At 48.3% G+C, this 24680-nt stretch overlaps 1 protein-coding gene across 2 annotated transcripts in view; it reads right to left on the bottom strand.

The window, feature by feature from the left end:
- lingo2 (leucine rich repeat and Ig domain containing 2) overlaps positions 1-24118 on the bottom strand; it is a 578579-nt gene extending 554461 nt beyond the window's left edge. The window contains exon 1 of one of the 2 annotated variants that reach the window (XR_005634271.1): positions 21547-24118. The gene's annotated coding sequence lies outside the window, so the exon portion shown is untranslated. The remainder of the gene's footprint in view (positions 1-21546) is intronic. The other variant, XM_039758139.1, reaches the window with a different exon arrangement.
- Positions 24119-24680: the final 562 nt, after the last annotated feature.

The following is a 24680-nucleotide window of genomic DNA, read 5'->3' as shown; positions in this document are numbered from 1 at the left end:
TAGCAGCAAAAACTGGTCACTGATGAAGAAGACGGTTAGAATGAAAACCTGCAGCCAATGCGGCCCACCAGGACCGGAGTTTGACCCCCGTGCTCTCTTTGGCATTAAATTCTCCAGCAACAACATCAACATGGGGATGCCGACTGAAATCTGTTAAGGGTGCTTTTCAGATGAACATCACAAAGCAAACCACGGACACCAATGAGACACGTGAGCAAGTAGAGAGTCAGAGTCTGAACTTCACTGGATGCCATTTTGAAAACGTAGCTGACTGGGATTGGCAGGCTTGGTTTGGCCGTCAAACCATTTTAAATAAAATAGCAAAGCTCCTACACATGCCAGCATTGTTCAGAGGCCCATCTCTCTGTTTAATCATTTTTTAATTAGCAGCAAAAACTGGTCACTAATAAAGAAGACGGTTAGAATGAAAACCTGCAGCCAATGCGGCCCACCTGGACTGGAGTTTGACCCCCGTGCTCTCCAGAGCCTCTTTCTTTTGCACAATTGCATATCTTCATCACATAACAGGATGAAGTTTCGAGTTTCATATTCTTCCATCCAGCCATTTTAAGCTCTAGACCATCCTCAAGAAACTGTGACACACAGACAGACAGACAGACACACGACCATCATTGAGATTTCAGGGGACCATAAAACATCGAGATCCATTGAAAACCGGTGATCGAACATTCTGATGAATCCTAAGCTTTCATTCCTCCCCCATAGATGGTAGGTTATGTTGGGGGGGCACAAAGCAATCAATGACACTGCAGTACCACAGAAGAGCGACGAGGCGGATTTAGGACCATGGAGAGCGATCTGCCAGGACAGACTGAGTGAGCTGATCCTTTACGGTTTACACAAAGGCAGATTAATCAATAACACGATCAAAGGGTTCAAAATCATGAGGGTAAGCACGATGGCCGATCTCAGCTCCTACTTATTAATGTTGCAAATTAAGCTGCATAAGTCACTAGTGTCGGCCTCATTTGGAGCAAAGCATGCAGTCGTTTCTTTACAAACAAGAGACTGAAGCTCTAGAGAGAGTGCAGAGAAGAGCGACATGTCTGAACCACGGAGAACACGTGAGGAGGAAAGAGTGAAGGAGATGAGCCGTCACCGTTGTGAGCAAATGGAGATTAGCAGGGAACTCAAATGAATTGTAAAGGAAGACAATGCAGTAGACCCCAGCTGTCACTTACTAAAGTTGCACCTAAAAAGAAACCAAAGTGCAAGAGAAAGAACAGAGAAGAGCAACAGGGTGGGATCAGCACCATGGAGAGCGGGCAAAGTGGACCTTTCAGAGGAGGTTGAGCCCTTCTAGTAAAGTAAATGGAGAGTAAGGGGCAACATGGCTGAAGCTTATAAAATTAGAAAACTAACTAATAGAGGCGATGCCAGTTATTACGTCAAACCCTAATTTTAACACCGTCATTCCATCCCAGCTCATCGCTAAACTCCTGGATGTGGGGCTTAGCTCTTCACTGTGCAACTTAGTACTGGACTTCCTCGCTGGCAGACCACAGCAAGTGCGTATTGGTGGAAAAACCTCCTCCATCATCACCATCAACACTGGCACCTTGGAGGGCAGCGTGCTGAGCCCCCTGCTGTACTCTCTCTTCACCCACGACTGCGTGGCTAAGTACAGCTCTGACACCATCTTCAAGTTGTAATAGGTCTGATCAGCGAGGACGATGAGACGGCCTACAGGGAGAAGGTCAGACTCCTGGTGTCAGGACACCAACCTCACCCTCAACGTTAGCAAAACTAAGGAGATGATTGTGGATTTCCGCAAACAGGCAGCAGAGCTCAGCCCCATCTACATCGGAGGTGAGGCTGTGGAGCAGGTCAGCCACTTTAGGTTCCTCAGAGTCACCTTCACTGATGACCTTAAATGGTCAAGTCACACTGCGGCAGTAGTCAAGTCACTTCCTCAGGAGACTGAGTAAAGTCCAGATGTCCCCCACAACCCTGTGCAGATTCTACAGGTGTACTGTGGAGTCCATCCTGACAGGCGGCATCACATCCTGGTACAGCAACTGCTCAGTTCAGGACTACAGAGCTCTGCAGCGGGTGGTGAACACAGCACAGCAGATGATGGGCACACAGCTCCCTGTGATCCACGACATCCACACTACATGCTGTCCCAGGAAAGTGAACCATATCAGGCGGGACCCCAGCCACCCTGCACTGTCATTTGTCACCCTCCTCCCACCTAAAGTCCATTCAGATGTGCACCTCCAGGTTCAGGAACAGTTTCTACTCAACTGCAATCAGACTCATGAACAATCAGTGACCTCGTGTCACCTCCACTGCTACCTGCACATATACTTCTGCCATTGTCTCGATTTATTCCTATTTATATTCATTTATTTATTGTATTTTTTTTTTTGTCAATGTTCACTGTCTGGAGAGGCACATGCATGCAGGCATTTCATCGTACACGGTACTTGTACACATGACAATAAAGAATTGAATTGGCATTAAATTCTTCATCAACAACGTCAACTGAGATCTGTTAAGGGTGCTTTTCAGATGAACATCACAAAATGAACCACAGACACCAATGAGATACGTGAGCAAGTAGAGAGTCAGGGTGGGACTTTCTGAACTTCGCTGGATGTCATTTTGAAAACGTAGCTGACTGGGATTGGCAGGCTTGGTTTGGCCAAATGAAGTGTTCCCGTCAAACTGTCCTAAATAGCAAAGCTCCTACACATGTCAGCAGTGCAGTGCCATCTCTCTGTTTAATCCATTTTTAACATGTCACTAATTTGGTTCAAATTTGTTCAGACAGAACCATAAGGAACCTCTGGCCTGATTTCTGACTGCTAAAGGATGACTCTAACCCAAGACTAATTTCCATGAAGTAGATGACCACAGATATTTGAATCTTGAGTAAACTCAAATAATTTGAAGCCATCAGATGAAAGAAAAGCTTTGGGCTGTTTGAGTTGATGGGAAGGCTTTGAGACAATTTGACCCAGTGGCCTTTAGGGGGCAACACCCAGCAATGGATGGTAGAAGAATAACAAAGTAAAAGAAATTGAGGATCTTAAACAAAAGAAGTGGAGTGGGAGGAGTCCCAAAATGTCACATGGGGTCCTAAGATCCAGACACACCCACAGAGAAAAAACAAGTAATGATTGAGTACTAACTGTAAAGGCCTCATTATAAAATATTGACATCTGTGATTGCCAAGTTGAGTTTGAACTCAGTTACTTCTCAAAGTGATGCCAAGTCCCGATGGCATAAGAGATTAGAGGGCTTCAATTTTCACAAAGGATAAAGATGGAGTGATAAAGCTCGACATCCTGGAATGGGACCCCTGCCTCCGACTTCTCTCAATTCAGGGTCAAATGTCTGATGAAGAATTCCACAGACGCTCCACAGAAAACGGAAAAGGAGAACTTCGGGCCAGAATTATGAGGTGTGGTTAGGTGGAGGGAGCATGGTGTACAGTAAAGTAAAGTAGGCAGTAATCTCCATTTTAAGAGCTTAAACACCAGGGCTGAGAGAGTCTGTCACCATCATGCCAGTTACACGTAGTGAAAACTAAACCTAAAACCAATGAGGCTCAGAGGCTGGGGGCGTCTGACTTGAAATTCACCAAGCCTTGTAAATAATGCCCTGAGTATTTGCAGGCTGCTCTTCCCTCCTCTTGTTCCTTGTCGCCTTTCTGGAGCTCTCCATGGTGCTGATCTCCGACAGCGTGGCGATACCCTGAGCTCTCCATGGTGCTGATCTGCCTCAGGTGCTGGGAAGCGGCTGGGCTCCACAGATTTACAACTCCCTCAATGGCGGTGCGGTTTTGATCTGTTGTGTGAGAGCTTCCCTTGATCAGCCCCCTGCCGTGCCCCCATGTCCTCGTTTAGAAATTGTCATTAATTAATTGTACCGTGAATCTGTGGTTTCCGGCTGTGCAGCATGGCGGGAGGTGACTACTTAACAGAGGGAGGTGACTCTGAGTCTTTAGTGTGATAGTTGAAGAGGCTGCCTGTGAGAGCACGGCACTCCACCCAGGGTGTCTGTACAAAGACCACCGCCTGGCATGGACGTTTATCACTTAGGGAGACACGAACAGCGAGGCATCAAAACAGGCCTGTCAGTTAGGGTTGGGGTCCTCATTGGCCTGTGAGACTAGCATTGGCCTTTGACCTGCTGGATGCTGTGCTGCCTGATGGTGGACCAGGAGATGAGGGACAAGTGCAAAATAGTGGACTAAAAAGCAAAGTTAGAAAGAATTTGTCAGACAAAAACAAAACCAACAAAAGCAAAATGGAAGCTGGAAGCCACAGCATCAAATCAGTATGGGGTTTGGTCACAATTTCAGAACCATAACTCTGATCTAACAGCGCCACCATCTTTCATAGGTGGGCCCAACCAACTCACACATGATGCAGGTCACATGACTAGCAGCCCACATGACTAGCAGCCCACATAGCAACCATGAAACCAAAAAAGGAAATGTGGCAGTGCCAGTGGCATTCAAAAGGCCACTCTGGTATGAGATGGGAGGGAAGGATGGCCCGGAATCTCAGGTGGTGTGGATGACAATTTAGCTGGTCAGGGGGTCTTCTTAATCAGTGGCTGCGTGTCTCACCTGTGATGATTAGTGTCCCCTTTCCCATTAGGCAGAACATAATGGAAGGTGAAGGAGTGACTGCCTCCCAGGGTCATGTGCTCCCCTAATCCTCCTGTTTGGTATTTTATGTCATTGATTCGGCGTTTTGTCTTCTTGTATGTTGTGGTTTGAATTTGAGTATTGGAGCCCCTCATCTGCAGTCGTTCTGGTTTGTGGTGGACTCTACACTTGTGATGGTCAGTGACGAACCCATGCTGTGTAACACTTGTGTTTACTTGGTTATGTTGACCTTCTTTGGATTAAAAGATCAAAATGTAAGTAAATACATGTTAGTGATATTTTTCCTTGATTAATTATTTTGCATTGTGTGTTTGGTTTCTTCTATGCATGAATGCCTTTATTTCTGTGCCCTGTCCTGTTTATGCAGAGCCTCAGGGGGCGGGGCCACTCGTATGCATCTGCTGAAGCCCCGCCCCCAGACAGACTGGGCGGGTCCTTCAGGTCGGCCCTGAGTGTTTTATGGGTACTTTTCTGGAGTTTTGCTTTTCTTGAATATCACATTGGACTGTGGACTGTTAGCTTTGGGTCGCCCTTTAGATGAACCCGTTTTTAGTTTCTTTGTGATTCATTCATTTCACATTTTTATAGATTTGGAGTTTTTTACAATTTCTCTCCCACTTTATTTACTTTGGTGTCTTCCCAGCAGATTGTTAACGCCTGCTTTGTTGTTGGGCCTCTTTAGGCCAAGGCCTACTTATAACTGGGCCTCAGTTAAGCCTGGGGCTGGATTTAGAGGGCAAGGCCTCACTCATTGTGGTATTTTAGTGCCAGAACTGAATTCATTTGGAAGGCTGTGGGCGGTCTCATGGAATTGGCCCCGCCTCCTCAGGCTCGGCACTCAAGCAACAAGGAGCCTGACTTAGAGAATTAGCATAAATTAGAATAACGTGATGTGAAAAGCAAAACACCTCAGATGAAAGTAACAAGGAGCAGGTGGGAGTTTCGGAGGTGCAGGGCAGGAGGGGTCCGGAGCTGGCTGTCATGGTCCTTCACGGCCTCGTGTTTGTCTCATGTTGTTCTTGTGCTTCTTGTTTTATCGTCACATAGTCGTAATCCAATAATATTCATAATATTATTTATTCCTGAAACAGTTCTTCATTCATCTTGTGTACTTTCAGTTGCCTCTGTTTTGTGACACGTTACGCCGTCACGCGTTGCCATGGAGAGCGGACCCCGCACTTTTGTGAATTACGTTATCAGAGGGACAGTTTAAAATATCCGTGTGACACAACTGTGACTGTCCCAGTCTGCTAGATGATCACGGGATCCCTTTGTACTTTTTCTCTCTCACAAAAACACATTCCGCCGTTCTCGTGGTTTCTGACTTTGGCTTCATGTTTGTCGCCTACGGGTTTTGGGTTTGATGATCTTTGAGCCTCGTCTTCTGCCCGCAGTTCCTTGACTCTTCTGCTAGTCGTCCCATTAACTTTGATTGCACTTGTGTGTCAACCTTAACATCACAAAGGGGCAAAATCAAAAGTCAAGCTGATCTTTCTTCTCAGCCGAGTCCAAAAACCCCAAGCCTGCTCTCGCCGACTGTTAAACCTCGCCTTAAATTATAAACAATACATTTACTGTATATAGCGCCTTTCACATGTTCAAAACAAACACCTTAGGTATTTTGCGGAGCTGATGACATCATGTGATGCGACTTCCAGGACACGCCCCCAGCCAAGTGGCATCATTTCAAGTGAAAGGTGTGACCAAACAAAACATCAGTCCAACAATCCACCGTGAGCATCAAGCGCAAGTCAAAGCGAATTCTGCGACCTTAAAAACCCAAATGGAAAATCCAAACTTCTCCAGAGGACGTCGCTGCGGTTGGCTCCTCCCCCTGCCCCTCCCCCTGGCTATAAAGGGCTGTGAGCAGGTGAGGTCCAGCAGCGGCGGTTCATGGAGTTTTGGTTTCATACGCTTTGCTTTTCTCTTCTCTTTTGGACTGTTTGCTCTGTTCATTAATTTTCTCTCCTTGTATGCTGTGGATTCTCCCTAATGGAGACGGAATCATTGCGATTTTCCCTTTGTTGATTTTTCTTAAGCCCAGCGTTAGGGCAAAGCAATGCCACACGTGGCATCATTTTTACTTTTGCTCTTTCCTTAAATGGGACGGCCCAGATGGCACCCCAAATCATTCTGAGATTGACTGTCATTCCTGAACGAGGCTGCAAAATAAATCTAAAGGTTTGTTGAAGGGCTTCTGTCTGTAAGCCAGGGGTTTGCAGTAATCCTCTCCCTTGCAGGGCCTTTTTGACTTGTCTTTCTATTTTAAACTGTTAACTGTTTAAACTTTTACCCCCTGAGCATGGGAGAGGCGCTATATAAATAAAATGTATGATTATGATTATGATTATGATTATGATTCCCCAGTTAAGTCCTCGACAGGCTGAAGCCAGCAGGTTGACCTCGGCAGTGAGTCTCTTCTGGGCCTGCTTTAGGCTCCTTTTGGGGGTCTCGCAGGGTGTCCGTCTTGTTTGTGATGGTCGAGCACACGCAGCTCATCTAAGATTCGACACGCAGAACAGAAATCTTTTGCGTTGTTTGCGTGTTCCTGCAGTGACCGGGTACATAACATATAGCGCCTTTCTTTACTCTGGTCTCACATCGCTCTTGTAGTTTTCTTGTCGCAGTGACCTCCTGGTCAGACGTTCAGGATGCATTTGCTCTCACACTTGGACATTTGGGTTTTCTTGGTTTAGTTAGGATTTAACTTTATTTTTAAATTCCTTCTTTTGGAGTTTGTGACTCTGAAAATTCTTGTGTGTTCTTTGGATTTTCGTTTCATTTTTTCTTCATTTAATAAACTGACATTAAATCAACGCGTCTTGTTCATTTGCACCGGGATCTTCATTTTTGGCTTTAGGCCTTTTTGAGATTTTAGGCCAGAGGCCTGTGCTGTAGTTTTAGGCCTTGGGCCTTTTATTTTATTTTATTTTTTATCTATAATGTTAGGCCTCGGGGGTTTCTTGAGGTTTTCTGTCCTTTTTGAGACTTTTTAAGCAGAGACGAGTCAAACAAGGAGAGCAATGACGAGGTGACAGAAGTTGGCCCACCTGAGGACGGCCCCCTGTCCTGATTCCTGTTGCTTGTCGTGATGTGTCATTTCGGGTCACTTTTACCCACGCGCCCCGTCATCGAGTACTAGCGGCCGCGTTGGCTGCTGTCATGTGACTACATGGCGTGGCGTCATCTTTGTTATGATGGGAGTTTTTTCAGGTTTTCTATTCCATGATCCCAGTTACTTCAACTGGAGTTTGTTTTTATTTGATTTATTTTATGTTCTTCATCACATTCTTGGGTGTCAAATCAGCGTCGGCCTCTGTTTCTAAGTTTCCTTTTCCAGTCTGAAGCGCTGGATATTAGTTGACATCTCACTGCTGCACCAGTTTGTCTTTTGGTGGGCGCCGACATTTTGTGTTCATTTGTTTCTTGTTTCTGGGTCAGGTCAGCTGGGACATGTGACTTGTGACATCATCGGGTCATCATCGGGCACTGAGTGACGTCCCCATAACATCTTTTTAAAATTCACGATCAGGTACTGACTGCGGTTTTGACTCTCAGGCTTTCAGGGGGTCCGTGGGTTCAATTTGGGTGGTCCCAGACAAACGCTGTCTTTGGCAAAGCTATGACACCCCTGTCACCCTGTCACCCTGCACCCTGCGAACAGCTAGTAGATGGACAGTGAGAAGACTGGGGTCTGGCCACTGAATGCCAACATGGCTGCCTCACTATACCCATAAAGTGTGTAGAAATCCCCTCATCCCACCTTTAGACCCTCGCTGTCTGTTCACCCAGTGGTCCTCCCCAAAGTGAATGATTTCCTCTTTAAATTTCCACTTTCCACTCCAGTGGGTGGCGCATTGGAGTCAACGTCTGCTGTCAGGATTAGGTGGGCACTGCCTCTGGCGCCATCTTCTGGTCACGTTTGGGTTTGGACTCCACCCCCTTAGGCCCTCCCTGTACATGGGGAGTTTGCTTGACTCCGCCCATCTCTGCTGGTTAATGGGAGGGGCATAATAAATAAAAAAGGCCTGTCCTCTCTGGTGTCACCAGTGTGCCATACAGACAGGTGAGCTGCACTGTGAGGGTAAGGAATGTCATGGCACCATATTGGGCACAGCTGAATGAGGGTGCCACGGTGAGGTGGCTCAAAAACTGAAGAAGTCCATCCAGATGGTTTAATTGAAAGTCCAAGCAAAAAACAAACCTGATGAAGATCCAAAAGCACGACACACGATTGGCATTAAGAGCTGAACAAACAAAATGGGCATCTGAGATTCCTGCAGAAACACAGCAGCGCAAAAAGGAGGCGCTCGGCCCCCCTTTGGCTCTGCTACAAGGGACCTAAAAGCAGTGGGGCTGTGCCAGTCTCTACCAGGCTGGACAGGCTGAGGGCAGAGCAGGGGGCGGAGCTAGAATTCTGTGAACACGGGTGCAAGTGTCCCTCTTCAATGTCACCTCACATAAGCTGAATGGATGAAAACAGAGAGGTACGTGTGACCCGCTCGAAAGCAAACAGCCGTCCATTCTGTTGGCAGGGGATGCTGGATTGAGATCGATGAGCCGTGCGGGGCTGAGGGGCCATTCTTCATCGTTATGATCCTGAAGTTCTAAGTTGTCTTTAATTTGCACTATTAGGGTCAGCAGTGGTCGCTCGCTCACAAGATGCCAGACAAGCGTGTGGTGCTCTCATGTGACAACACAGTGACACTGTCACTTTCCAAGATGTGCACGGCACGAGTCAAACTCCTTTTCACTAAATGACTCAAGCAGGATCACGACCCCAGACGGAGAAGCCAGTTGGTGCCACATGCCAGCCCTATTGTACAGTTGGCATCACACCCATCTCACCAGTCAGCTGGCAGCATGCCTTGGGCCACACTGACCCTTGGAAGTGGCCCACCACGGACCCCGTCTACATTGGCCACCCAATAAAAGTGGCACCGATTCCTGAGGCGTGGCACACTCTTTCAGCTCTCCGGTGCCACCTGCTGTATAAGTGGCTTTGTGCGCGTCGCACCCGTTTGACCAAATCTGTCTGGCCAGCTGAAGACAGAAGGGGGCGAGTGGGAAGGCTGAGATGTACTGAGAACAAAGAGAAGAGAAGAGAAGAGGAGGAGAGACAGATGGGTGTGAAAGGCGCTATATTATTGGTAGAAAAGGCGCACAACTGAGGAATTGGAAAATGAGAAGGCAAAGGGGCTTGGAAAGAATTAGAGAGGGGGAAACGTTATACTGTATATGTCAATAAATATGGTGGATATTGTCACATGAGCATCTGAGGGTCACCCTCCAGACTCTGCTGGTGCATGTGGCGCCACTCCAGGGCACTACCAAGAAGGCGCCCAGTGAGGACCACTGACACACCCCCATAATGTGCCAAGAAGCCCCACTGAGAAGACCCTAAAACTCCAGACTCCCTGGAGGGGTGGGTTGTTGAGGCTGGGGAGCTCAGCATGAGGAACGTCCTGAGCCCGACCTGCCCAACACAATTCAGAGAAGCCACGCTGGCTTGTGTGGCAGTTGGCACGACTCTTCTCTGGTGTTGTGCCCCTTAAGGCTGATTTACAGACAATGACATTAAACTGGGGGGCCCAGTTGGCACCCCAACTATTTTTGCAGATTCCTCTGCTCCTTTACCCACTGAATATAAATATATATATATAGTGGCAGACAGCCAGAACCCTTACCCACTGGGATGCCCACATGTTGGAAGGACTGAGGGAGAGAACTTATACAGGGCATTACCCCCCCAGGGCTCCATGGAAATTGGAGTTTGGTGACTCAGCTGTGTTGGGTTACATGGGGGCCACCAATGAGGGGGGACGGGGGTCTCAGGGAATGTGGAGCCCTTGCTTTGCTGGGCTTCCATCTCACCCAGAAGTGCTTCTGGACCACAGCAGCGGACCACCAAAAGTACTCCTGGGGGGCAGGATGAAAGAAGCCCACTGCCACTTCACTATTGAGCCAGAAGAGGAGAGAAGGCGGAAAGACAGAAAGAGAAAGAAAAAGAGAAGGAGAAAGAAGAAAAGGTGCTGGGGTGTGAGATACGAGTGGAAAACAATCTCATGAAACAGAGAAGGAAAAGGTTGAAATGTTTAATGACGACTGATGAAAAAAAATCTCTACACAAATAAAGAGATTGTGTCACACACACACGTCAGAGGGTCATCCCCAAGTGTGTGACAAATGTGTTACCACCCCGGACCAAGAGGGGGCGCTGCCACAAACTGCTTGTCGTTTACATCCTCCACAATGAAGAAAAATTACCCAATGATGGCAACTTACTCATCTCTTTTTGGTGCCTGGGCTATAAAAACACGACCGCCCAGAAGGAGGCGCCACTTCTTTACTGACTGAGCAGACCAAAGAATGGCAGACAAAACAGCCATTGATATACAAGCCACCTCACCTGTTTGAGGTAGGGACAGTTTTTATTTCTATTTTACGACATCAAGCCTATTTTGTATCATAATGTTAAGTAAATGGGGACAGTTGGGTGGAAGGCCAAAAATGTACTCTTCTTTGAGCCTCTGATTACCTCGGACAACCAGAACAGATAAATACGAAAGACACTAAACAACACAAGTGAATAGAAATATGACAGATAATACATATGGCAGAAGACAATGTCGCTGTATAAAAAATAGACGTGAAAGGCACTATATAACAGATAGATAGATAGATAGATAGATAGATAGATAGATAGATAGATAGATAGATAGATAGATAGATAGATAGAGTGAAAGGCACTATATAGATAGATAGATAGATAGATAGATAGATAGATAGATAGATAGATAGATAGATAGATAGATGAAAGGCTCTATAAAGGTACTACAGGTAGGAGGCAGTACAGCATATCACAGGTAGATGGGTGTTAAAGGCGCTATATAATTTAATTAGGTAGCCCGACAGGTCCCCACAGATGGCTGGTCTCCTTTTTCTTTCCGCTCTATTCTGTCCGTTCAATGCCCACCGCTTGAGCAGATTTCTCGTTTGTGCCATTCTCTGTCTCAGGCTCTTACTCATAACATGCGGTGTTGATTTTGTTCAGTGGACAAGGTGACAGACAAGCAGTGAGCAGCAATACCCTCTACTCGTCCCCTGGTTCAAGTCCCACTTAGGGTGCCCTGCTTGTTCACTTTTTGGTTGATTGACATCTGTACACCCCTGTGGGTGACGACTGCCCACTCTTGTCCCCATTTCGCTTCACTCACATTGCCCCCTCGACAGATGCCAGTGCCTCGCTCACCTACACTCAGCGATTGATGAGGGGCGCCAGTATTGAGGCCCCTCTTCAAGCGCCTTGCCTTCCCCGGACCGCGGCGGCTCTCCTCGGTGCTGTCCGAGGTCCTGAAGCCGTGGCCAGGGCCGCTGGTCAAACAGCCTCTTTATTGTGAATCAGGCCAGCCTGCTCCGTTTCCTGTACTTGGAGGTGTGAAGCTCAGCCTTGCAGGTTTGTAATCAGAGGAGAGACGACATGCCGGGCCGAGCGATGTCGGTGACGCCAAAGCGAATGTGTTCAGCGCTGTGAGAACTGCAGTTTAAAAGCACCGCGGGACTCCGGACCAGAGGACATCGTCTGGAAAGACACGGCGGCTGATTATCAAGAGCGTGCGAGCCGGCGGCGCTCCCCTCGGGGCACAGCACTCGACGTTGCATAATAAAGCAGCACGCCCTACGAGCGACAGGAGGGGTACAAAATACCAAATAAAGCACATTTGGGAGAGGCGACGACTAAACGGAAGAGAAATGGCGAAAATGCAGCAGTCTTACTCAGGCTTACTCTTGTGTTTCACTCGCTCGAGTGGGAAGCCTTGGAACACTGGCCTGTCAACAGCGCCATCTACAGGTGAAGAGGGAAAACTGAACTGAGCTCCTTCTGCGTGTGTCCGAGAAAACGACTTGTGAAGCTCAAGCAGCAAGAACGAGCGAAGAAGGGAACCGGATGGTAGAAAATGCCCGGCGGCCTGGCGCTTTGGTGAGAGTGCAGATCTTAGAGTCTGATCCGCACAACACACATGGTCTTGTCTTGTGATGATGTGTGCATAAATCAAAAGGCGCTGTACCAAGATCCGTCTGCTGGTTTGTAACATGAAATGCATGTTCGAGTTACTGTTTGTTTAATCAAATATCTTGGATTGTTTAGCTCATGAAGGCGCTATACTTACCTAATAATAATGGAGAGCCCTAAACCTCATGACTTATATGTATTTTAAAGTTTAAGTTTGAACCCTATTACATGCAACCCCTTTTTCAAATTATCAAGAGCTTCGAGGGAGACTCGCTCAGGTTATGAACAGAACCTTCAGTAAGAAGTCATAAAGTGCCCACCGCCTGAGCCTTAGTAGCTCAAATGGGCACAGGGAGAGGTACAGTTCTCTGCAGGCTTTCACTGGCACCTTAATGGAGTGCACTCTAGGGTTGCTCTCTTGAGCCTCAACCCCAGTATGAATGTCAAGTGGGATAAGACCCTTAAAATCAGTTGGAAACACAAAGCTCTGAAGAACACCAGACCCCAATCTACACAATGTTCCACACCCCCAATTGCCCTCTTTTAACAGCTGGCCTCTCTCTCTCTCTCTCTCTCTCTCTCTCTGACCCCACACTCCTTTTTTATAATCCAGCAGAATGGGCCCCCTCTAGTGGTCTCAGATGGCCCTGCAGGCCTGAACCTCAGATCCCATTTAAAAGAGAACAGCATCCATCAAGTTAGGGGGCCTGTCCCCCATAATATCTACAGAGGACCAAACAGCGTGTGACTCAGCAGATTGCGACCGGAGTTTGAACCACAAGGACTCCCGTTCAAGTCTTGCCTTTGTTCCAACTGTAATCTGTAAAATGTAATAATGTACTCTGACTTGTGAGTTGCTTTGGATCAACGTGTCAGCTAGATTTACCATAAAGGTGCACTTTATACCCCAAACCCCTGGCCCCACTCCTCCCACCCTCCGTCTGCATTCACGCCGATGCGGATTCACGTGCCTTGGTTCACATTTTGATTCTTTGCCAATTCAGTTTCATTGCTGGGAGGCACACGGGTCAGCTGATTTCACCCGGGCACTATGTTAAAGTCCCAGAGTGTCCATCAGGAAATCTGAAAGCCCGTCCGAAACTCACTTAGGATTAGGAGGATGACAGCAAGTGCATGTGCAGGGCTGATGCAATGTGGATGAAAGCCGCGTCTGTTCATTTTGAATTCTCCTGAACGCAGCATTCCAGCCCAATCAGGATCCAGAGGAACAAACCGCTTTGATTTGAAATGAAAGTGAATTTTCAAACCCTCGTTCATTACAGACTGTCATCACTTGACTTGTAATGATGTTTATTACGCCGCAGCCCGGTGGGTCAGGTTATCAGACTCGAGGTCACTTCAGTCCTGTGTGGAGTTTGCACGTTCTCTTTGTGTTCTGGCTGGTTTCCCTTTACAGCCCAAAGCCATGCAGCTTGAGTCTTGTGTGGCCAGTGTTAGTCAAATGCTGACCCTCTGGGGCAAATGTCCTGCTTTGGGCACACTGATGCCATTAGTGGTGCCAGTTTCCTATTGGTTCCTGAAATGGATGATTGTGGGGCGGTGAACCCAGTGGGGAGGTTCAGCCACTCCACGTGACGAATACAAAAGTGTCACAAATGTGAGTGGCACCCTTAATTAATGTCAGGAGATATCCGAAGAGAGCGATTGCCCCTCCCCACCGAAGACATCTGATTGGCCCTAAGGAAGCTCCACCCCTCTAAATGGGCAGTTCCCTAAAGACTGAGGATCTTTAAGGGTTAAAGTCAATTTTTTAACCCTATAGTTTCTAAAAGGAAGGCACCCTATCCACATTATTAGCAGATTCACTCCTCGACTCCACAGCCTTTGGCTGACTTAATGGCTGTCCATCTGGATTTAGCCAGTCAGGAAGATTCTCTACAATCCCCACACTCCACTTCCATTGGTGTTAATCAGTATAAGTTGTGACAATTGTGTCTCCTCTTACCCACAATGCCTTTCAAACAGCCCCCCCCCCGCTCTACTTGCCCCCCACAACATCAGAGAACACCCCCCGACTCCATAGTTAATTCTCTCTCCAGTCTCTCAGCTGGTCATGCCCCCACCTTTAGTGAATGTCCACACGTCCATTACAATCACGGTCAGCTCAGGCCTTCCCACCTTCTTCACCTTTCACCTTCATGAACTGTTAATGCAGAAGAGAAATTCAGCACCACGGAGAGCTGCCTGAGCGCTTTTCCTATTAGCATCAAGTCGGCACCAGCATCTGCTTGACAGAACAATCCAGAAAGTCACCTGAGTGGCCGAGGACAGGGGCAGATGGGTCTGCATGAGAAACAGACGTGGACAACAGTTTGTCTTTGTGAGTGGACAGCACTTCAGAGCAGCTTGGCACGGCCAGTGACTGCCCACGGGGTGTCACCTGTTAAATGTGACGTTCCACCAGCTGACTTAGAAAAACATCAAGTGTGACACCTAAGACACTGCACCTCAATGGGGACTGCAATAAGAGACGGGCGAATCAGAGACATTGAGCAACTCTCCAAATTACACTTTATTAAAAAAATGTAAGAAGACGTAGACAACCAAAGAGTCTGAATGGGGTGAAAAGAAATGAAAGTTCACAAGCACGAGCACAAGAAAATCAGGAGGAATCCATTGAGCACAGTTTATGAAAATCACACTGGGACAGGAGCCACTACGCCATGGAGAAGGCTTGGTCAGACATTAAATACATGAACACACAACTTTCCAAATGCACTAGAAGCCATCTGCTGCTACTGATGCCAAATTCTAACTTTGTATTCACATCCTTAGCCACCTGCCTACATTGGAGATCACAGAGACAACACAAGAGTGCCACCTGCTGGCAGTGCCACACAATCTTAAGATTCCCTTAGTGGTGAGTCCACAAATTATGACTGACAAAGGCTGAACACTCTTGTAAGGTGCCATACATGCTGTGCGTCTGTGCAGACTTGCTAGTGACAAGGTGAAGCAATCATTACAAATGAATGAACAATTCTAAAGTTTGGAAACATTCTTTGTAAATGAATAATTGAGAACTCAGCCAATACACCCGTGAGGCTCCCAAACAAAGAGTTTACTACAGCTGCACATGTTCCCGCCCACGGTGATATGACTCCACCCATTTTTGCCACCCATAGCTCCTCCCCGCCTTCACCTTTACTGCGCCCCGCCTCCACTCTGCACTGTGCACGCTTCTTTAGTCCACACGCCCTCTAGAGGACAGAGTGACGTTACAAGTATTTCTAGAAGTTACTCCCTCAGCTGTTGCCCACCTTTCGAGGAAGTTATTGGTGACTCGTCACTGGAGAAATTTAAAGGACTGCTGAAGTCATTCTACTCCATTCTGGAGGTTGATCAGTTAGTCCACCTGCTCATATATATTGTTGGCATGGAAAAACCACCCTGGCTAAAACAACAGCACAGCAAATTTTGAGCAAGACAAAAAGGAACAAGTAGACTGAGAACAGGAGTGAGTGTTTCTCTGAAGTGCCCCCCGTCGTGCCATCAGACCCCGCACCCACATCAAGGACGCCTGGCAGGAAGAAGCCATTTGAAATACAATCAGGTATGGCATGTTGAAGACAGCCATCGGTCCGAAGGCTCTCAGAGCTCGCACTTGGATTTGGTGTCATCTGCAGGCGCTCGCTATCTCATTTCTTCTAAAATGGCCTATCAAGTGAATTATAGAAAAGAGGACTCGCTCTGCCCCCAGCATATTGCCGCAGTGCCAACCTGATTGGCCTCAATTATTGCCGGCTGCCCTGGAGATTAACCCCCTAAAAGATCACACCGGCGGCACCCCCCTCACATACAGCCGCCCGGCTGTCACACGGGCCTCCGCACACGCCGACAGTCACTTGGTGTCACTTCAAGGCAATAACCGGAGCCGCGGACATGGCTGAAGAAACCGAAATAAAAACGGCAGATGTGAGCCTCGTCTTACAGACGTGCAGGAAACGCGGAGATCAGCGCGACCATCACAGCGACAGCGAGCGGGAAAAACAGACGGCGGAGGAGAGAACATCACGAAAATGACAAGAGGAGACACCAGCCAGAATCGCGAGACCAAGCTGCAGACATCGGCAAGAAAGGGATCTGCATATAGCGCCTGTCCTGTCATGAATGCACTGCCTTTGACTTCCATCTGCTATCATGATATAGCGCCTTTCACATCTCCACAACTCTCTACCTGCACGGCGACCTCGGGAGAAATCTTCTGAAATGAATTCCACACTTTTGATCTTCATTTAGTTAGATAATATAGTGTCTTTCTTTTATCTATCTATCTATCTATCTATCTATCTATCTATCTATCTATCTATCTATCTATCTATCTATCTATCTATGATACAGCGCCTTTCATATCAATCTGTCTGCCTATAATATGACATCTTTTAAACATATCTGTCATTCTGTTATATAGTGCCTTTAACATCTACTAATCTGTCCCTCTATCTAGTGCGTCTACCCCTCTATTTATAATATAGTGCCTTTCAATATCTGTCTAGATATCCCGTAGCCCACTTCAAATTGCTGGGTCGGGTTTTATAAAGCGCCTGATGCTGACGCCCATATGAATTCCCAGACTCCTCCCTAAGATGAACGTGGAAGGCGCCGGTCAGTCGTCTGCTCCAAAAGGACACGCTGATGTTTAAAACAAACTGGAGCCTGACAGCCCCCCGGAATGGACTGACGCAGTCGGCAATTACGGACGGTGGTCTGCACACGGTGTGTTGTCCTCTCCTGTGTGTTTCTCCTTTTCTAGGGCGGGTGGCTGACTCGAGTGACGGTGCAGAGGAGCCGTTTTCCGGTACCTGAGTGCAGGTTAAGGGGCATGCGGCGCGAGTCCCCCCTTTCAGCTTGCGATGGCTGAACCTTCTGTCCCGGCATTGAAGAGCTGCAGCTCGGGGTGTTGTGCGGCGGTTTAGCGCTTTATGAAAACGAGCAACTTATTTAACGGCATACCGCCTTTCCCAGCCTAATAATGTTATATGACATCTAATGACCAATTTGAACCAATCAGCGCAGTCGTGTCAAAGCTGCCATGATGCCTTAACTGTCAAACACAATTTCCCAACCGCAAAATGACGACGGCTGCATTTTGTATGTAAATCAACACGAGATGCGCTCTTTTGCACAAAGCTCGTTTTTGTTGACATCCACAGATTCATGAAAGGCGGAAAAAAGTGAAAGGCAGAAGATAAAAAAAAACCTTGAGATGGCCCCATCTGCAATTCTAATGCAGCTCTCGCGCTTTAGTCAGGTTACAGAAAGAAAGAAAGAAAGAAAGACGAAAAGGGAAGCGTTTTAAAGCGGGGATTTCGTGTGAATTGGTGGCTTGCAATTCGTTCGTTCAACTATCAGAAAGGCGCACTGCGTTAACCGCTGACCCGCGGGCCCAATATGTAATTCTCGAGAGATTTGGGGGGAGGGGGACATTAATAAGACCCTCTCAATGAAATCCAGCGCGCTACCGTGAACTTCACTCTTCACTTATCGGCATGTCGCTGAAGCTCACGCACAATACAACGCCGAGATGGCAGCGGATTTGCATAATGGCCCTAAAAAGCATTTCATTAAAAGGAGTGCTACATGTTATCATCATCTCGAGGCTGCGCCCACCGCTCACACCAGCGGCAATAAGCCGGCGGTGGGCTCTCCAGCCTCCCACACCCCCCTTAAAAATCAAAGTGGGCCGACAGAGGGGGCATCGGCGACACCGAAGGCTCCCGGGATCACCTGCGGCGTGTCGAGCAAAGGGCGCACTTGAACTGCGATGAAGACAACGAGGGAGATGAGCCGAGAAAAATAAATCAGGATGAGCACAAGTGGGGCGCTAGAAAACCGGGTCAGGCTACAGCGGCCCGAGCGGCTCGCTGGGATGAAAAACGGAGACATTAGAGAAGGGCAGGATGAGCGCGGGCACGGGAACGGTGGTGGTGGTGGTGGTGGTGGTGGTGTTTTGGGGGGCATAAAGAGGTGTCCATCCCTCCCCCAACACGCACGCAGCGCCGCTCTCTGAAAGTTGCAAGGAAACTCACAATCACTCCGACCCTCTGAGCCCACGGCCTGACAATTCAGCACTGCGCAGCACGAAATACAAAGGTCATCACCTGACTTTATAGCCCCTTTCAAAGGAAAATAAGTTTATAACGACTTTGACATTAGAGCAACCAGAAAGGAAGGCAGACAGACAGACAAGAAAGGCGCTATATGATAGACGGAGTGACCGAGCGCACCTGCAGTAGAAACCTGACACCCTGTTATGTTAGGCGGCGAAGTGGTGGCTTAGAAGATGAAAGAGCGACTGTCGTTAAAAACAGGCAGGATAACGATTATTATTATTATTATTATTATTATTATTATTATTATTACACCAAGGGTACGTCACGTTGTTCGCTGAAGAGGTGAGCTCCGCCCCCACAAACCCATTTAATCCCCCATCCGAACCCACCACCTCGAAATAAGATTGAAAAAAATAAAAATATTACTTGGAGCGAGCGGATTATATAACACTGTCGTTATTATTATTATTATTATTATTATTATTATTATTATTATCCTCATTGAGGTGTGGGTGTGTTTAAGTAGCCACTGCAATAGACTGGCTGCCCATTCACCTCCAGTTCTTTGCTTACTTCGGATGCTGGTGGGATAATCTCCAGCCCTTTGAAACTGAAGTGCGTTTGATAAGGTTATGGTGATGACGACGATGATGATGATAACGATGACGATTAATACATTATTATTAACCTCACCAAAGTGTGGGTGTTTGTGTAAGCACAACCTGGGATGGACTGACTGGCTCTTGTCTTGTACCTGAATTATCAGGTTTAAGACGATGGCGATGATGATGATGAAGATTATGTATAGAAAATAGAAGGTTATGAAAATTAATAATAGTAAGTTAATAATATTAAGCCACGGTATTGATATGTCACTTCATGTATGGTCGAATCCTGCATCTCTTCCCCCAGTAAGCCAATGAAAGGTGATGATAAAGATGAAGATGATGATGTTGTTGATTATGATCATTCAGCTCACTGAAGTAAGGGTGGATGTGCAAGTGAGCCCCATGATGTAGTGACACCCCAATCAAGGCTGACTGCTCCATGCCTTGATGATGATGATGATGATGATGATGATGATTAAGCTCACTGTATTACAATACAATTTATTTTTGTATATCCCACAATCACACAAGAAGTGCCACAATGGGCTTTAACAGGACCTGCCTCTTGACAGCCCCCCAGCCTTGACTCTCTAAGAAGACAAGAAAAAACTCCCAAAACACACTTGTAGGGAAAAAATGGAAGAAACCGCTGGAAAGGCACTTCAAAGAGAGACCCCTCATCAGGTAGGTTGGGTGTGCAGTGGGTGTCAAAAAGAAAAATGGGGCCAATACAATACACAGAAATAGGCCCCATGAATACTAACACCTTATTCATAGCGGGTTTCTAACTTGTGCCTGAATTAGAGTCCTGATGATGATGATGGTGATGATGATGTTGATTATTAAGGTCACGGAAACGGTGGGTTTGTGTGTATTTGGGCCGCAATTGGGTTGATATCTGGTTGACATGACAAGTGTAAGATAATAATAATAATAATAATAATAATAATAATAATAATTATTATTATTATTATTATTATTATTATTATTATTATTATTATTATTATTATTTTCTTGTTGTTCAACAGAGCAGCCATTCCGTGCCGGACCCCGAGGGGCCCCGCCGTACCGCGGCCAGCATTTCCGCCCCATTACTGGACTCGGAGCGGCACTTCAGAGGATTCTGCAGACGGAAGTCTTCACTTGAGGGACTTTTAAAATTTTATGGCTTGAAGATTTTCATTGAGCCGCTCCGCGATTCTTAAAGCGGCAGTGCAGGTGGCATTAAGAAGCAGCGGAGGGGTTAAACGGCGTCGCTTTTTTAAAATTTCATGACCCTAAATATTTCAGCAGTAAAAAGGATGTGCGCGCCGGTATGTATATTTCATCGGTGGGGTGTTGGGGAAAAAAAGTGTCCCCTTTACCTGAGAAGCAAGTCGATCCAGAAGAGGGGACCTCTGGAGCGGAAAAGAAGGGAGCTGTCAGTGACAGGCAGGAAAAAATGAAACGTATGCAGAAAAGAGATAGATAGAGAGAGAGAAAGAAAGAAAGACAAATCCGCCGGTGTATGGTGGTGAGTGTGTGAGAGGTGAGATCCTCCGAGCGCACACACTCTCTCACACACAGACACACACACACACGCGCGCGTTGTACGGGCGGCACGTCCGAGGCATGTGAAGGATGGCATTTCAAGGCTCGTTACTGGATCAGCGGATTGCGTGCCCCCCTTTTTTGTGCGCTTCCCATGCAATGCCAGCCCCAGTATAGCGAGGAGTACAGAAGGACGTCGTTCTAACTGGCAAGAGCCCCTCTATGTGATCGCGAGCTGCTCGCCCCTCGCACTTTTGCCTTGTAATTCCAGGCATTACTTCTGCAGTTAAGCACGAAGCTCGTTGTAGCAAGAAAACAAGCACAAGGCGCTCCGAGGAGTAACGTTACGTGGTCGGGGTGCCCCCAAACTAGCATCAGCCGAGCCCGTTATTCGCCTCGAGCCCGAAGGCAGCTCATTTCAAAGCCCGTCATAAATAAGCGTCATTAGCAGCACAATAAGAAGAGGATGACGCCCACGAACAAACTTGCGAAGTGCTCGTATTGCAGACCCGGCGGATCGCGTGTGCTCACACATACATTCATACATACGTACTGTACATACACACACACACACACACACTCAAACCCACATACACGGAGGTATCGGGCATGCAGGTGCGGCGCCGTGTAAGCCCCCAGTCCACCAGCCAGGCTACACGCTCGTTCGGCACTCACCTCGAAGCGCGGCGTTTAATTCCCGTGTCCGCAGGAGGAATCAGCCCGGCGAGAGCAGATCAAGTCTCTGAACGAATGAGCCTGAGCGGTGTCGAGCCCCGCCGGGGGGATCAGCAGATGTATGAAATCACGATGACAGCCGGCAGAAGAAGCTCCGTCCTTGGTTCTGCCGCTTCCACTCTCCCCGCACTGGGGATTTCTCTCTCTCTCGCTTTTTTTTTATCTTTCTCGTAATCTTTCGTTGCCTTTTCTTTATTTCGTTTTGTTTTATTTCCCCTTCTCGCCTTTTCAGAGCAGTGGAGTCTGCACACACACGACCGGGGCACGAAGCAGAAATCACAGAGGGGTTGCTCCTTGCTCAGCAGCTCTCCTTGTGAATGGCTACAGCTAGTCAGTGCATCCCACCTTGACAAATCACCCTTTCAATTCAGCCCATTGTTAATAAGCTGTTCTAAGAGCAAACTTTGAAGCATCGGCCTCGGCGGCAGGGAGGGCTTTTTTCTCTGTGCTCGTCGAACGCTAAACGCGGAGTAAAGCCGTCGTCAAGTGTCTCTTTCCTTCTGACAATTACCGTCGGACTCTATGAAGTCTGAAAGGGATTAAAGGTGCGCCGATCCCCACCCCCCCGGGAAATGCCCCTAATGGTTTGACTGAGTACTTGGCGGCGGGGCGATCGAGTCGACGAAGGGCAGGAGGGACCCCCACTCGAACTGTCGAGGCTCCGTAGCGGTGCTTGTGCGTGCGTTCGGCTGCCGCCGCGTCCATGAACGGTGTGGCTGCATGCGTGCGAATACTGGGTCAGAGCCAGCTGCGCCTGCACCGCTGGCAGAGAGGAGGAGGAGGAGGAGGAGGGGGAGAACGAGGAGGAGGAGGAGGAGGCAAAAAAGCGAGTGGCGGACTAAAATAGAGCAAACAGCTTGCGTCCCATGCAGCAGCTCGACGAGAGCCCCGCACCGAGCCGAACCCGCAGCGCATATGCATAAATATTAGCTTTCTCTTCAGGAACCTTGACGAAGTGTACCTTGGGAGCTTTATTTAAACAGCTGCCGATGGAAAGAGATGCCCTCGGTATAAAAAAAATGCCCACCCTGTCGTGGATTATCGAGACCGAGCGTACAGCTCCGAGACCTGCGTGGCTTGGGTGACACGAAACCGAATTTGGATTCCTTGGAGGAGCGCGTGGTGCACACCTGGAGTGGGACCCAACTTTAGATTCAAGTGCACGCGGTGAGGCAGCGGCTGAGCTGCTGCGCCTCCCATCTGTTAGGAATGCCCACTTGTTAGTCTCTGGCACTCCGTGACACATGCTGGGATGATACCTGACGGTTCTACGAGTCCGACGTGGTGCGGGTTGTGCTGCTTGATATTTAAGGGCAGAGTATGAGGCTCCTCGAAAGCTGCTTAAGAGCAGTTCATTTAATCTCAATTCAGTTAAAGACCGCTTTCATTTTATATAGCGCATAATACAGAGGCCATGTGGACGAGGGTATATGACAATCCGGGATCGCTTCTGTTTGTCAGGGTGACAATGGATCGGGTGGCGATGGCACCGTTTTTTTCTTTACAACACGCCCCCTTTAGTGCCAACTATAAAGGCACTGGACTAGTTGCTCCAACGGTGGGGTCCGCAAGACATGGAGCTTGACTTCTCTAGACTCGTCTCCAGTCTCCAGACGTGCCCTGAGGTGGCACTTGAGTGTGTCCTCCAGGTATTGGGGGTGCCCGAGTCAAACCGGAGGAAAGCGGTGGACGCCGCCCATCAATTTTACACTTTGTGCCTGGAATATCGCATGGTCACGGAGGGGAAGCGACAATCCAGCAGAATACGGGAGTCCTACACACATTGCGACACCAGTGTCGCCACGGAGGAGCGCAGTTTGGGTAAACTTGGACTCGTGTGTGAATAATCTAAATAATCAGCTCCAGGCTTATAAATCAAGTTGAAAAAAAAAAACAACAACCCTCTGCTCTGGATGTGATGGATGCCTTGAAGCAAAGCAGTGCATCCCGAGGGAAGACACCGGGCCGACTGCGACTTCACTGGCTCATGTCTCAGTAATTAGGAGATTAGCTGAACGGTTGAGGCTTTTTCAAGCAGGAGAGCCTTAAGCCGGAACGCGGGAGACAAGCTCCCTGGACACCGGAGTCACTCCAGTGCGTCTGATACCATCCATCCAGGGCCGAGTTGGCGGAGCGCGGTAGTGCGACACCCGGCGACTCGTGCGAAGCGAAATCCTAAAGGCGCGGGGACGCGCGGCCTCCCGTGCACGCGCCTGCGCTTCACCTTCACCTTCTCACTTCGCCCTCGCAGTTGGGTTTCCTCTCTTTGGGTCTCTTCTAGGTGACCCGTGGAAATGAGAGCGTCTCCCTGATATGCTTTTGCTTGGTTAAACGTATCGATTCTGCACTTCTTCGTATTATAATGAGCGCGAGGAGAAATGAGTCAAACTAGCAGGAGAGCATCGCGCGCGTGTAGCCTTTGTCTCTGCTGGGAAACTGGCACGCAATTCAAATCCAAGGGGCGGAGGGGTGGTCGTCTCCACCCTCGAGTGTCGACTTCCCGGGTTCTCAGATAAAATGAGCCATTCGGCACCGAGATGGCTCGCGTCAGTTCGCTGCGCCCCCAGTGGCCCGGTGCAGAAAGCGCATCCCTCCGGCTTGTTAGCAGCAGCTCATCCACGGAGGCCGAAGCGCTGAGCGGGAGGCGGCGGCAGCTTCTTGACACGAGGCCAGGAGCGCCATATGCCGCGGCCCACGCGTGAGGGGGGCTGCCGTCTGGCTCGGCTCCGGTCGGTGGACCAAATAGAGGGCTCGTCATCCTTCACTTCTTGTTGACTTTATCGCATGATCGAGTGAGACCGGGACCGCCACTCTCCGCTTATATCGGTGACCAGGGGTCCTCCATCAGGTCCTCCTAAACGTCACGTTGATGTTCATTCACACAGAGTTCTTCAATGAATGAATTGACCCCAGAAATTCACGTTCGTCACAGTGACGTTCTTGGAGTCAAAGTTCAGTCTTCCTAATGTAGAGCAGCGCCCTAAGCGGGGGGCTTTTCCGTTTTACGCCATTACCTCTCACCTTAGCAGCTTCCATGGCTCTGTGAAGTGTTCCCGGAGGGTGCTTGCCTTGAA

Source organism: Polypterus senegalus, chromosome 7, assembly GCF_016835505.1.
Source record: "Polypterus senegalus isolate Bchr_013 chromosome 7, ASM1683550v1, whole genome shotgun sequence".
Classification (NCBI taxonomy): domain Eukaryota; kingdom Metazoa; phylum Chordata; class Cladistia; order Polypteriformes; family Polypteridae; genus Polypterus; species Polypterus senegalus.
This window is presented reverse-complemented; position numbering and strand designations above follow the sequence as displayed.